Source organism: Monodelphis domestica, chromosome 1, assembly GCF_027887165.1.
Source record: "Monodelphis domestica isolate mMonDom1 chromosome 1, mMonDom1.pri, whole genome shotgun sequence".
Lineage (NCBI taxonomy): Eukaryota > Metazoa > Chordata > Mammalia > Didelphimorphia > Didelphidae > Monodelphis > Monodelphis domestica.
Genome location: NC_077227.1, coordinates 74,543,472 through 74,557,317, shown reverse-complemented (window position 1 = coordinate 74,557,317; position 13,846 = coordinate 74,543,472). Strand labels below are relative to the sequence as shown.

General features: G+C 43.2%; 1 protein-coding gene and 1 long non-coding RNA gene across 9 annotated transcripts in view; one reads left to right on the top strand and one right to left on the bottom strand.

Moving 5' to 3' along the window:
• The window catches only part of LOC103093023 (uncharacterized), a 59,568-nt gene extending 52,022 nt beyond the window's left edge, over nt 1–7,546 (bottom strand). Inside the window, exons 1-2 of the long non-coding RNA XR_460226.3 lie at nt 7,352–7,546; nt 6,043–6,194 (exon numbers count right to left, since the gene is read on the bottom strand). This is a non-coding gene — a long non-coding RNA (uncharacterized LOC103093023). The remainder of the gene's footprint in view (nt 1–6,042; nt 6,195–7,351) is intronic.
• OGDHL (oxoglutarate dehydrogenase L) overlaps nt 4,376–13,846 on the top strand; it is a 72,857-nt gene continuing 63,386 nt past the window's right edge. Inside the window, exons 1-2 of one of the 8 annotated variants that reach the window (XM_007478626.3) lie at nt 4,537–4,835; nt 11,502–11,587. The gene's annotated coding sequence lies outside the window, so the exon portion shown is untranslated. Of the gene's footprint in view, nt 4,836–4,855; nt 5,051–5,090; nt 5,325–11,501; nt 11,588–13,846 lie in introns of those variants that run through there. The other 7 variants (XM_007478630.3, XM_016432740.2, XM_007478628.3 and 4 more) reach the window with 7 other exon arrangements.

Below are 13,846 nucleotides of genomic sequence, written 5' to 3'. Positions count from 1 at the left end.
GTAATAATGAGCACATTACATAGCACTTTCCTTACAAGAATCCACTGAGGGGTAGATAGCTCAAATATTATTAAGCCCATTTTATAAATGAGAAAACTGAGGCCTTACAAGGGTCAAGTGATATATCCTGACTAATTTGGCTCCCACTCAGACTTTCTGATTTCAAGGACAGCACTCCTCCCACTGTACCACACTTTAACTGTTGGTTAAAAGCTATGCTGACATTTTTATATGAAAGAAATGAAATAATCTAAACTTTTAATTGTCTCAAATGTTCTGTTTTAATCAGCAAAATTAACCTGATGAATCAATTAAGTTAGAAAGTATGATCTCATTCCCTGCAGGAGCCAACAGCAGTCAATCCATTTATTCTGTTTCCTGGGCTTTTCTCTCCCTCTTCTCCATTATTAAGAACATTGTCTGGAAAATGGAATATTTTTTTTAAACCATTGAAACCTAGCCAGTCTCTTTCCTTGAGAATTTTTTATCTATTTATATTGGAACCTTGGCTTTTATTAAATTTTCTAAATCATATGGCCCAAATAAGGATTAATGGTCATCTTCTCTTTAGCCTTCTCATTACTACCAGGACAATGGGTAGATAGTAGTCCAATGTTGAGATAACAGTTTTGAATTTCTTCAGTTCCTGATTTATGTACATATAGAGCCCTGAGCTAGTTAAACAACCTGAATTTAGATCACATAAGTTTCTAGGGGCTAAGCTCTGTAGTTTTTACCTATTGAAGATCTAAAGTGCTGTCTTGTCCTCTAAATTTAATGCTCAGCAGCAAAGCTCTGGTCACCTTATCTTAATTATGGCTTTATTTGAAAGGATGAAGCAGAGTCTAAATGAAATTAGGCTTTAATTAACTTATTTTTTAAAAAATTGGATCTGTGATTTTTATATGCATAGGGAACTTTTATTTTCCAAACTCTGCCTGCTGATGCACATAGTAACTTATAGTCTATAGAGTTGTGTGGGGCACTAATAGGTTAAATGATTTATCCAGGGTCTCACAGCTAGCAGTAATAACATAAAAAAATTCTTACCTTCCATCTTGGAATCAATACTTTTTATTGGCTTCAAGGCAGAAGAACAGTAAAGGCCAGGCAACTGAGGTTAAGTAATTTGCCCAGGGCCACACAGCTAGAAAGTATCTGAGGTTAAATTTGAACCCAGGCCCTCCTGTCTATAGACATGGCTCTCAATCCACTGAGCCACCTAGCTGCCCCCTATAATAACAACATTTTAAAGAGAGGACTTGAAGCTAGACTTCTGCTACTTCAAGGCTGATTCTCTATTCATGAGACTAGGTTTCCCTTTCTTTGTCAAATACGTGCTGAAAAATCTAAACTGTAACTCTATCACTTCACATGACACCCTTGAAAGAAGGCTTTAACACAGAAGCAGCATAGCTTAGTGGGTGGTCAGCAAGACCTAAATTCAAATCCTGCCACTAACAGGTGTGTGAACAGGTCAAGTCACAATATATGAGTGCTCCAACTAATTCCCTGAGTATGTATGTTCCAAATGAGTTATGAATCTACATCTGAATAGAGTTCCCATCCCAAGGGTTCCCTATAATGATGATCTGGGCTAAAGTGAAAAGGATAGTCAGAGCTGGAGGGAACTGTGATTTGTTAACTACTTCTGGGAATGCATTTTAAGCCTTTGGCTTTATTCAGTAATTTCCCCAAACTCCCTGACAGGAACCATTCTTGAAAATGTTTCTAGCTGTTACTGATTCATTCTTGCTTTATCTTCTTTTATGAGTCATCTAAATGATTCCTATGCCCTGTTCTGAGAGGGATAGCTTTGATGATAAATCCCTTTAAGACCCATCTGCTTACAGGAACTTGCAGGCTGAGAGAGAGGACAATCTCACTTCTTAATATTGGAATTTACCAAAGCGTTTGATTCCAGTTGCTTATACTCATAAATAACTTGGGAGTCAAGTCACAATGTGTAATGAACAATCTTAATGATCAGTTCCTTGGATGAGAAGAAATGGTTTATATTTAAAGTATATTCTTATCTGATAAGTAGAGTACACATTAATGGATCCTATTCTATAGATGAAGGATTCATAAGAGAGGTAAGTGGCATAATGGATAGAACATTGACCCAGGAGCCATTTAGAGCTGATTCAGTTCAAGTCTCACCCTTGTGAGACATACTGACTGTGCTTTCCAAGACAGGTTATTTCTCAATGCCCCAGACAACTCTCTATGACTATAAGATGCAGAAAAAGTGCTGACTTTTGCTGGACAAGGGACTCCCCCATTCAGGTGTTCTTATATCAGTGAAATCATAGATCCAGGCGCTATCCATTTACAGATGAGGAAACAGACTGACAGGTTAAATGAATTATCCTGGAGTCACACAGCCAAGAAGTGTCATAGCTGGGATTTAAAACTCTTTCAGGACACTAAGATGACCAGGAATGTCACTGGGCATTAGCTTCCAACATTTCCCACATCCTTTTGGATGTTTGGAGAATCCCTGTACTGTTTTCTGAATAGGTGTTGCAATGTAATTTCTGCTAATAAATAGAACTGAATCAGGGCAAATTGATTCTGTAACAAGCATGTGAAGGAAGGGGGAAGAGATGGCAAATCTGGGAATGGAATTCATTTGCCACTAGCCAGCCTAACAAAGTATTTTTCTCCATCTCAGAGAATAAGAAATCAAACTATTGATTTCACCTTTGTCTCATCTCCCCCTAACCTCCACCATTTATCACCTTCATCTGAGTAGAACCAGTCAACTCTCCACTTCCCATGTGTAGTTCATCTGCTTTCTGAAGTTCCTATGTCAGAATTTTAAACCTGGATTGACTTTTTATGATGTCCTGCCTGTTCCTGACCTGCTTTATGCCTCCTTTTTGGGGGCACTGGGGAGGACAAGCCTAGAGGACAAAAGAAGGTCTTTTTCTGTGCACACCTATGCCAGGAATGTACAGTTACCCCTTTCACATGGCAGAATTAGGGTCACTGTGACCCTGAGATCTGGAAAATCTGCATAAAAATTTTTGGCCCTCCCTTTGTCCCAGAAAAGGGGTCTGAATTTTTTCTTTTTCTTTTATGGGGTGTTTATGGTACCTTATTGTAAATTTTGGTTTAAATATTAATTTCTGAGTTTCTAAACTTTTTTCTGTATCACCTGATGGCCTTCACATATCATCTTTAGCTTCTGCAAAACTCCCCTCCAAATTCCCATTTAACTTCTTATGCCTACCCTGGTTACTTTGACACCCCAGTAGACAAAGTTGTGATGTAGAAGGGATAACTATATTGTATTATACATTTCACTCTTGAAAGCCTTGAGTTTATAATCTAATAGGCTGATGATCTAATAGTCTGTCTATCAATCAGGGTTACTGTTGCTGTTCAGTTGAATCCCCTTCTTTAAAGTGACCACATGGACCATAACATGCCAGGCTCTTCTATCGTTCTGTCCCCCACCATCTCCCAAAGTCTGTCCAGTCTCATGTTGGTTGCTTCCATGAGACTACTTATCCATTGCATCCACTGCCAACCCCTTTCTCCATTTGCCTTCAGTATTTCTCAGCATCAGGGGCTTTTCCAATGAATGCTGTCTTTTCATTCTGTAGTCAAAGTATTTGTAGCTATAGTATTTGTCATAAATAGAATTAATTTCTGGGACAACAAAGGAGTGTGTGTGTGTGTGTGTGTGTGTGTGTGTGTGCGCCGCGCACTTCTACTTCAAGGATCCTAGGGTCACATTTGGAACTGGAGGGATCTTGGTCGAGTTTTCACCTCCTTGCATTTTTTTTTAAACCCTGACCTGTCTTAGAATCAATACTGTATGTAGATTCCAAGGCAGAAGAGTGGGCTAGGCAATGGTGGTTAAGTGACTTGCCCAGGGTCATGATGCTAGGAAGTATCTGAGGCTAGATTTGAACTTAGGTCCTCCCATCTCTAAGCCTGACTCTCAATCCATTGAATCTCCCAGCTGCTCTCACCTCCTTCCATTTTTTTACCGAAGAGGAAAAGGAGGCTCTATGATTTCACCCCTTCCCCTTATACTTTTAAAGCAATAGATTATGTCCTTTGAGGACCCGGGAAGAAAACCCACCACCACAAATTTGATTGGGGAGGGGGGGCAGCCATAGAAATCCTTTGAAGCCAAAGGGTGGAGGTGGGGGAATGCATTCAGTCATTCCCTTAGTCTGGTCCTTCAAGCACATAGTTTGTTACCTGGCTCACACTCAAAGCTTTGCACCTATGTAGACCTTTCCATGTTGGAGAGTTGCCAATGGGACGCAGGGACAGCCTTTGGTGCACCTAGAGTCACCTAGCCTCCACAATGAACTGGGGTGCAAATGACTATGTCCCCCATTCCCAAAAGCACACACCGGACAGCAAGGCCTGGAGACAATGGAACAACCCACCAAGATGGTAAGAAGATAATCTTGCTAGGTCCTGGGGGAGAGGGGAAGAAGGGATTTTAAGTGAGTGGAGCCAAGTCGCCTGCCTCTTCTAAGACTTTCTGGGAATCGAGAACCTCCAGACTCGTAGGGATGGGGGCGCGGGGGGGGGGGGGACTGTGCGCTTAGGCTCAGACTCGCTGGCCACGTTTGGGGATGAATCCCTTTCCCAAATACCCACAAGCAGGCCCCACCGTCTCGACCATCCGGCCTTGGAGCTCGCCCCCTTTCCCGCCCATCTCTTAATGAAACGGGAGGAGGGGCGGGGCCCTCCGACGCGACCCATTGTGACGCCACGACGCCGAGAGAACCCCGAGTAGCAAGCTCTGCTGGGACCGGAGCTGCCAAGCGTTCCAAGAGATTGTCAATGGCCACGTGACCCAGGTAAATTTCACTCCCGCGGACAACGCCCCCTCACCCCCCTCCTGTTGGCCCCCATCTCCCCGCCCGCTCAGCCCCCAGCTCAGGCAGCCTCCCGAGCCCCGCTCAGGTCCGCTCCTGCTATCACCGGGGATGGGGAGTGAGCCCCAATTTGCCGCCGTTACTGCTACTGCTGCGCATTAGCCGGCCTGGTGGCGCGACTCTTCTCCGGGGTCTGGGTGAGAGCCCCTGCTGCCCAGGTCCTCCTCTGGCCTCCGGGGCGTGAGGGGCCCGAGGCAAGGGAGGGAGGGAAGGGACAAAGCTTGGGGGTCCCGAGGCCGGAGACCATATCGGCCGGGCGACCTCCTACCCCTGGCGCCTGCAAGTCAGAACCCCCTCCCCCTTTCCACCCTCATCTCCACCCTTCATCCTTGTGGATACAGCTTCCTTCTCCGGTGGCCTAGGAAAGGTCACCCTTTTCTTCCAACCACGAAGGCAGAGGCAAGGAAGAATGTATGGGCTAGCTGACATCCCTGCGCGCCCTCTGCTAGGGATGGGGATGGGGACGAGCCTGCCCCTAGAAGGCTACGGCAGGTGGACAGGGCACGTTACTCGTCTACAAGCTCCTGGGTTTGGGAAGGCACAGGAGCCGGGCCTGCCAGCCTCGAGGGGCCCTCCAGGGAGAGCACTGCCTCGGTGGGGAATACGACATTGTGCATTGCCCTTCAAAGGAGGGACGGGAGGCCTGCAAGGGGCGGGGGAAGAAGCGTGCCTAACGCATCCCTGGTAGGGACCGGGGGCCTTTGACCCTCCCTTCCCCCGCCCCAGCTATATTTGCGAGAAGTTTTAGTGTGATATGTACCCTTTTCCCTGTAGACCGGAGGAGGAGTTAGCTCAGGTTCTGGGTCAGGCTCCTGCAACAGGATCCTGAGAATTTATCGAGGTCAGATCTGGAGGGCAGGGGAGGGCGGAGTCATCCCTCAGCCAACGGAGAGGGATTGGCTTAAGCATTGGAAAGCTGCTAGGGGATGGGAGAAATCAGAGTAGGACCAGGCTGGGAAGAACTACACAGCCCAGAAGAGTGAAACTCTGAAGGCAGAATTTCAGGCACTCCTGGCTCCCTCTCAAATCATATTCCATGAGACAGTTAGCGCCCACAAACAGCGAGCCGCTTATCCAAGGCTAAGCTCGAGCCCTGCCATATCTCCTGCTTTCCACTTAGCAGCAATACCTTATGTTTGGTGAAGCTCAACAGACTTTTTTTTCTTGGGTTGAGCAGGGAAGCCCTTTTGTTCTGGGTGTGAGATGCCAGGCCCTCCTCTCCAACAGTCCAACAGCAGAAGAAAGGGATCAGGAAACAGAAGAAAATAGAAATGCTTGTTTCTGAATGTAAAAAAAAAATTTACTTATTTAATAAAAATCAATTGATCACTGGTAAGGGCCAAGGAAAAGACAATGTTCTTGTTCTCTAAGATCTTACCGTCTAGTTGAGATAGAGCATTTGGGGCTTAAATGGACTTTTAAAAGATTATCCAGATCCACCCCTTCATTTTACAGATGATGCCCAAGGAGGTTGGGATTTGCCCAAGGTCACACAGGGAGTGTCAAAAGTGGGATTTGAACCTAAGTCTTCTTAATCCAAAGTCAGTGTTCTTTCTACTATAGCAATCTTCCTTCATGAAACAACACTACTGACTTTCCTAAAGCTCAGGTGTGACCATGTCTCTGGTGCCCTTCCTTCCTCCCATTCAATACACTCTAAAGACTTCTGTTACCTCCAGGACCAAATAGGAAATCTGGTTTTAAAGCCCTTCATAATCTGGCCCCCTTCCAGCCTTTCTCACACTTTACTCGTCATCATGCATTCTTTAATTGAGAGCTTTTGATGGTCTGGCTATCCCTTCCATGACATTCCATCTCCTTACTTTTGGCATTGACATCCGATGCCCCCCAACATTGGAATTCTCTCCCTTTCATCTGTTTCCTGACTTCTGCGCTTCCATCAAGTCTCTGTTAAAAACTGCACCTTCTGAAAGAAGCCTTTCTAGATTCTCTTGAATACGGGTGCCTTCCTTCTTAGACTATCCCCAATCGATCCTGATAGAGTTTGTTGGTATATAGTTGTTTGCATGTTGTCTTCCCCATTAGAAAATATGATCTTAAGGGCAGAGCCTGTTCTTGCTTTTCTTTTTTTCTAAATTGTTTTTAGCACTCTGCCTGGCACATAGTAGGTACTTAATTAGTACCTGGTGATTTGGTAGTGTTGATACTGACACAGTCATGCCATCTTGTGTGATTCTAGTGACTCTAGTGCCATTCCCATGGCTCCTGTATACTTTCCCAATCTTCCCTATTGTCTATCAAATAAAAGCTCTTCAGTGGCATTCAGCAAACCCGTTTGACAAAAAATTCTTTTGTTTTTAAACCACCAATGAATGTTGTTTAATTTCTTCTGAGCCCTCTACACTCAGTCCCCAAAGCCAATACCTTTGTCATATAGATATGCTCCAGGCAAACTGAACTCTACTGCCCAGACATACCTTGCACATTCCTGCATGGACCCGCTTCCCTAGGCTGCAAGTCCTTCCTCTCTCTTTCCAAATCTTGCCCTTCTTTCATAGTCCAGAGTGTTCTCTTCTCTTTTCATGGAGCCTTCCCAAACCACTCCAATTCACAGTGAATCCTTCTCTCCGAAACCTTAGCATTTATAACTTAGCTCAGTCACTTGGCCAAGTTAAGCATGCCCACATTGCCCTGTGACATTTCTTGAATTCCTTCACTCTCCCATTCTGTATCTCCCACTAAATTACAAGGTCCTTGAGGGCAGAGATCAGGCAATGGAGATGTGGGAAGAATACTAATCAGAGAGCAAAGAGACCTAGTTTCTAACCCACCACTCATTTGCTTATGTGACCTTGGACTACGTGCTATGTGAGCCTTCTTTCTATTAGGAATTGAAGTAATTGAGGCTTCTCCAGAAGATCTAAAACTCTCTTGAAGCTCCTGCAAAGGCCAGTGTGACCTTGGCAAGACATCAGGATGTAGTGGAGGTGCTGCTAGGCATTTAGAATGAGAAGTGCTAGGTTTGAATCTTGACTCTGCTACTTAATTACTGAGGTAAGCTGGGCAGTTCATTTTACTTATCAAGGCCTCAGTTTCCTCAGATGTAAAATGATCTGAGCTGGATGAATTTCAAGATCTCCTTCAGCTTGTATTTTAAGACCCCTTTTTTTCTCTCACAGGTGAGAACTGGGAAGAATCCCCAGTTCCCAGGGATCAAGTCATAAATGACTCTCTCTCTCTCTTAAGGGGAAGGGATATTTGCCCTGGGAATCTTTCCTCAAAAATCTCTAAATTCTAGAATACTCCTGACCAGGCTAAAGCTCACTATTTTGTCTCTTCCCTCTTGACTTGTAGAATCATAGATTTAGAATTGAAAGGGTTCTCAGAGACCATCGAGTCCAACCCCTGAATTTTACATTGAAGGAGGCTTGAAGTTCAGGAAAGTTAAAAGACTTGCCCAAGGTCACATAGGTATTACAAAGATTAGAATCCTCCAGAACCAATGTGCTTTTCATTACCATGTTCTTCTTTTCTGGCTTCTGGCAACATACATAGATTCATATACAATCTGCCTTTTCTTTTTCAACCCTACATGCCAGCTAGAGTTTATTCATAAGTGGAAAGAGCAAATATGGTAGAATCAACAGTGTTAAAAGTAATTAAAAGTACACATAAAAAGTTTAACTAGTGTATTTTGGATGGTTCAATCACTTAATAAATGATCCTTAGCCAACTTCTCAGTCTCTGTGTGTCCTCAAGCCCTATAGATCTATCCTAGAGACCGGCTCCTTCGTGGACCAAATCAAGACATTCTTGAATGATCATAGGCTAAATTTGGTCCATATGTATTCTCATTTTAATTTTAATTTGTCTAATTTGAAGCTTTATTGGTATTTATTTTTCTTTACAGTGATTTTCTGTAATTCCCCACCCTTCCTCTGCCTGCAGCTCATAGGAACCCTTCCTTATAACAAAGAAAAACTAATTAAGCACAATTAATCCTTGCAACATTCAGTGTCCATTGTTTTCTATCCCCTTCTCCTGCAACTGGGTGGACAGAAATGTGTTTCATCATTTGTCTTCCAGAACTAATATTGGCCAGAGCATTTAATCTAAATTCAGTTGCCTTTTACCATAATTTTCATTTGCTTTATTGTAGTCATTGTGGCTATTGCTTGTCTTCTTGGTTCCACTTTGTTTGTCCTTCCTCAGTTCATACAATTCCTCTCCTGTTTCACAGAATCCATCATATTCTTTGTTTCTGGCAGCACATTAACATTCTCTGATGTGCAGTTGTCATATAATTTGTTCAGCCATTCTGTACTCTTCTCACTTTAAATACTCCATCCCCAAAGTTACCTCTCCCTCAGCTTTGGAGAATTGCACTCTCTTAATGTGCTTGTCTTGGGTCTTGAAAATTAATCTGCCACCAAAGTCTGTGGGACACCCGGGGACCCCAAGGATTTTCTGGACTTGGATAGTCTCACTCTGACCCAATTAGAGTCCATAGTCTTAGGAAGCATTTTTTTCCCTCTTGTAGCATACCTCAGAGTACCTAGTACAACTTATTCGATAAATGCTCTTGAAATTCATATCCTTCTTTTCATTGTTTTACTCCATTTAATTACTTCCCTTTAATTACTTCCTGAAATAGTTTATTCCTTTTGGATCCACTTACTCACTACTCATCATTTTTTCATACACTCTAGCTTCCATCCCAACTATTTTATACTAAGACTTGAAGCTCAGACATTACCCATGACTTTACAGAAAAAAAAATAACCTTACCTTCTATCTTAGAATCAATACTAAATATCAATTCTAAGACAGAAGAGAGGTAAGGGCTTGGTAATTGGGGTTAAGTGACTTGCCCAAGAGCATACAGTTAGACATTGTCTAAGGTCAGATTTGAATCCAGGTACTCCCAACCCTAGGTCTGGTGCTCTATTGATTGTGTTATCTAAGCGCCCCTATCCATGACTTCTAATTGCCAAATTCAGAGACCCTTTCTCAGTCCTTATTCTTCTTGCACTCCCTGTAGTATCTGATGTTATTGGCCATCTTTTCCTACTGGATACATTCTCCTTTTGCTTCCATGATACTAATTTTTCCTTCTCCTCTTCCTATCTCACTCGAGTCTTCTTTTATTTACTCCTTGTTCTCTCCCTGATACCTCAAGGAGGGTGATTGAATAATCTGCCATCAGCCTTTGTTCTTTTCTTTATAATAGGGATCCATAAGCTTGTTTTTAAAAAAAAAAACTATTTTGATGAGTGTAATTCAAAATAATTGTTTTCCTTGTAATCTTTTGTATTTTATTTTTATGAATTGTAAAAACATGATTCAGAGAAGGCATTCACAGATTTCATTAGACTTCCAAAGGATAGTCCATGACTCACAAAAGGTTAAGAACCCCTGTTCTATACCTTTGATACTGACATGCATTATACCCCCAGCTTTATCCTCTTTATAGCTGCTAGCTCCCATATCTCTCCATCTTTAGCACTAGACTGCTCTCTTGACCTCCTGCAGGATATCTTTACTTGAATGATCTATTGGTTCCTCGAACTTGACACAGCCCAAACAAAACTTGTCTTTTTTTTTCTGTCCTACCCTGTTTTGACTTTACTATTTTTCTATTAGAGGTACCACCATTTACCACATTCTCTTGAGTTTGAAATGTTGATGGCATTTATGACTGCCCACCCTGCTAGTAAGTGTCTAAGGCTGAATTTGAACTTGGATCTTCCTGACTCCATATCTGGCACTCTATCTGCTGCATACCTACTTGCTGGTACTTTGATGCCTCAGTTAAATACTACCACCTCCAGGAAACTTCCCAGTCCTGTTGCTCTGGTCAATAATGGTCTTCCTCTAGATCTCATTTTGCTTGTATTATGTTTTTTTAAAAAAAAAATACACTATTGGGGGCAGCTGGGTGGCTCAGTGGATTGAGAGCCAGGCCTAGAGATGGGAGATTCTGGGTTAAAATCTGACCTCAGACACTTCCCAGCTGTGTGCCTCTGGGCAAATCATTTAACCCCCAATGCCTAGCCCTTACCACTCTTCTGCCTTGGAACCAATACATGGTATTGATTCCAAGACAGAAGGTAAGGGTTAAAAAAATACACCATTATCAATAGTTTAAATTGTATTCTAAAAATATGTAATACTTCTATAACTCCATGACAATAGGGCTGATGATTATCATCTCAACTTTGAATACCTCCTAGTGCCTAGAACAATGCTGTATATTTATTGAATTCATTGAATGCTTAATATTTATTGAATTGAGACTCAATCAATCAACAGTAAAGTACCTATTATGTTCCATGGGGGGGGGGTAGAAAAAGGGGCAAAAGATAGTGTCTGCCTTCCAGGAATACAAAATTGAAGAGAAGGGAATCTAATTAGAATCTAATTGAGATAGGAAAAAGGAAAATAAAGGAATGCTTCATGAATTTGCATGTTGTCCTTAGGACCAATTTCCATATCCAAGACTCTTGTCTTGTCTCAGAAAAATTCCTATCAGATTCTCTGTTAATGCTGCCCCTCTTTTCCATTCATTTGGGTCCTGTTTCCTTAAGCACTGGCTTCTCAATTGCATCCACTATTTTCTTCCTTTAGGTCAACAGCCACATCTAAGGAGTTTCCTTGGGATAGTGCAGATAATCACCTCCAGGAACTCCCTGCTACTGGTTACTTTGGGCAAGGTAATTAATTTCTTTGAAACTCATCATCTGTAAAATGAGGAGATAAGTGGGACTAGATGGATTCTAAGGGCCTTCTAGCGCCAGATCCATGACCCCATGATCCTTGGATACCAGTCTGGTTGGGGAGATTTACATGAAAATTTGACTAGTCAGACTAGGAACTCTTTGACAAGTGCCAGATGAATGGTAGGATGGCAAGTACCGTAGGAGTTCTGAGCAGGGAGCAGTTATCCTGGGAGAAATGGCAGCATTTTAAGGCCTGTAAAGATGGACTTAAGAGGAAAAGAAACCTGGATTCGAATTCTGCCTCTGCCTGGGATAGGGGTAGGGAATGGATGAGAAATCTCCCTCAATCAAAGTGGTTTCACCCTGTCTCTGCTGTGGACGTCCAGAGATTGCCCCGAGCACTGAGAGTTTACAAGAATTGCTCAGACTCGAGGTTGGGCTTGAACCTGGAGCTTCCTGACTTCAGGGTGGACATTTTTCACTAGTGATGTCCCACTCAAATAGAAGTATCGCCACGTGGACTTAGAAAATGTTGCAGTTTTATTTATCTTCTTAAACATTTTCCAATTACATTTTAATCCAGTTTTGGCTGTACTCTGGAGTTGCGGGCCACCATTTGGATGCCTCTGCTCTATCAATGCCAGTTATTTGGTGCCCTGGCCATGGTTATGCTTTTCTGAACCTCAGTGTCCTTACCTGTAAAATAAACGTAGTGATCCCTGCAATGCTTAGTCGAATAAGCCTAAGCAAAGAGCTTTTCAAACCTTAAAACGCCAAGTAAATGTCATTTAATATTGTCATTAACCCTGTGATGGGGAACTAGAAGGGAGATATTTTGTAAATGAAAAAATCAAATCAAATCAGATATTGTAAAAATCCCATAAATTAGGTCATATCGGCACCCCCGTTTTACAGATAAAGAAACCAGCCTTCATCGTGATCAGGCCATTTGTTCAGGGTCGCAAAGCCAGTGTCTGGAGTGGGACTGGAGCTCCCATGTTCTGACTCTGAAGCCTGCACTCTTTTTATACCGTTGCAGCAGCTTCTAATTATAACAAATAAAAAAAAAAGACTTTGGAGAAGTAGGAAATAATCTGGGTTTCTAAGGCGGGTCAGAGTGAGGAGAAGGAAGATTCCGGGGAGGAGAAGTCTGGCCCGCTGTCCTTGCTGCCGGCCCCAGAGACCAGTAAAGGGAGCGACGAGCCCGTGGCTACAGCCTGCTTATCTGTAGGTCACGTCTAGAGGAAACTTTGACATCTGGCACATGTTGTTTTCCAGCCAGAGAGGCTGATATTATTGCAGGGAGGGAAGCTGGGATTGATGGATGGCTGATTGGATCATTCACCCCCAGGGTCCCTGATGGCAGCGGGAAATGGGCAAAGCTGATGCCCTCGGAGCCCTCCTCTGCCTTCCTCTTGCTTCTCCTCCCTCCTCTTTCCTCCCTCTCTTCCTCTCTTTGTGTCTCTCTTCTCTCTCTTACTCCTCTCTTTTTCCCTCTCTCCTTCTTCCTAATCCTTTTATAAAATCAGAGCCAGGGCCAGCTCCTGGAGGGAAGCCAGCCCTTGGGAAGGCTGGCGCTTGTGGCTGAACCCCTTCAGGGTACATCGAGTCTCCTGCTGACTTTGGTGAAGGTGAATGCCCAGAATCGTGCGAGTCCTTGGTTAGCCCGCAGGTGCCGGCTGAGGTCATTCCCGAGTTGATATGTTTTCAAAACAAAATGTTCCTACAGCTGGCATTTATGGGATGGTGGGAGTCAGCTCTTTCCTGCGCTCAAAGATCTATCCTCTGCTGCTCCCAGAGCTTAGGGGGCTGCTTTTGCCGGAATGGTTGATTTTCAGCTGGATTTTTCCTTGGCTGTAGTTGGGATGCTGGGATCCCAGGCCTTGGAGATGACTCTTATGAAGGGGGGAATTCTAGAACCTTGGAGTGTTGAGACTCGTGTGGCCCCAGAACTATTCCTAGGTGTGGCAGGGATGATGCTAACTCCCTACATTCGAATGGCGTTGTATAGTTTTCCAAATCCTTTTAGAGCTGCTCTTTCCCTAAATCTACACAATGTTCCTGTGAGATAGGTATTATAATCTCCATTTTTCCAGATGAGGAAGCTGAGACCCACAAACAACCAGAGAAGAGCTTTCATTCATTCATTCATTCATTCATTCATTCATTTATTCATTCATTATTTATTAATTCATCCATTCATTCACCCATCCATCCATCCCCATTTATTTATTTATCTGTTTATTTTATAAT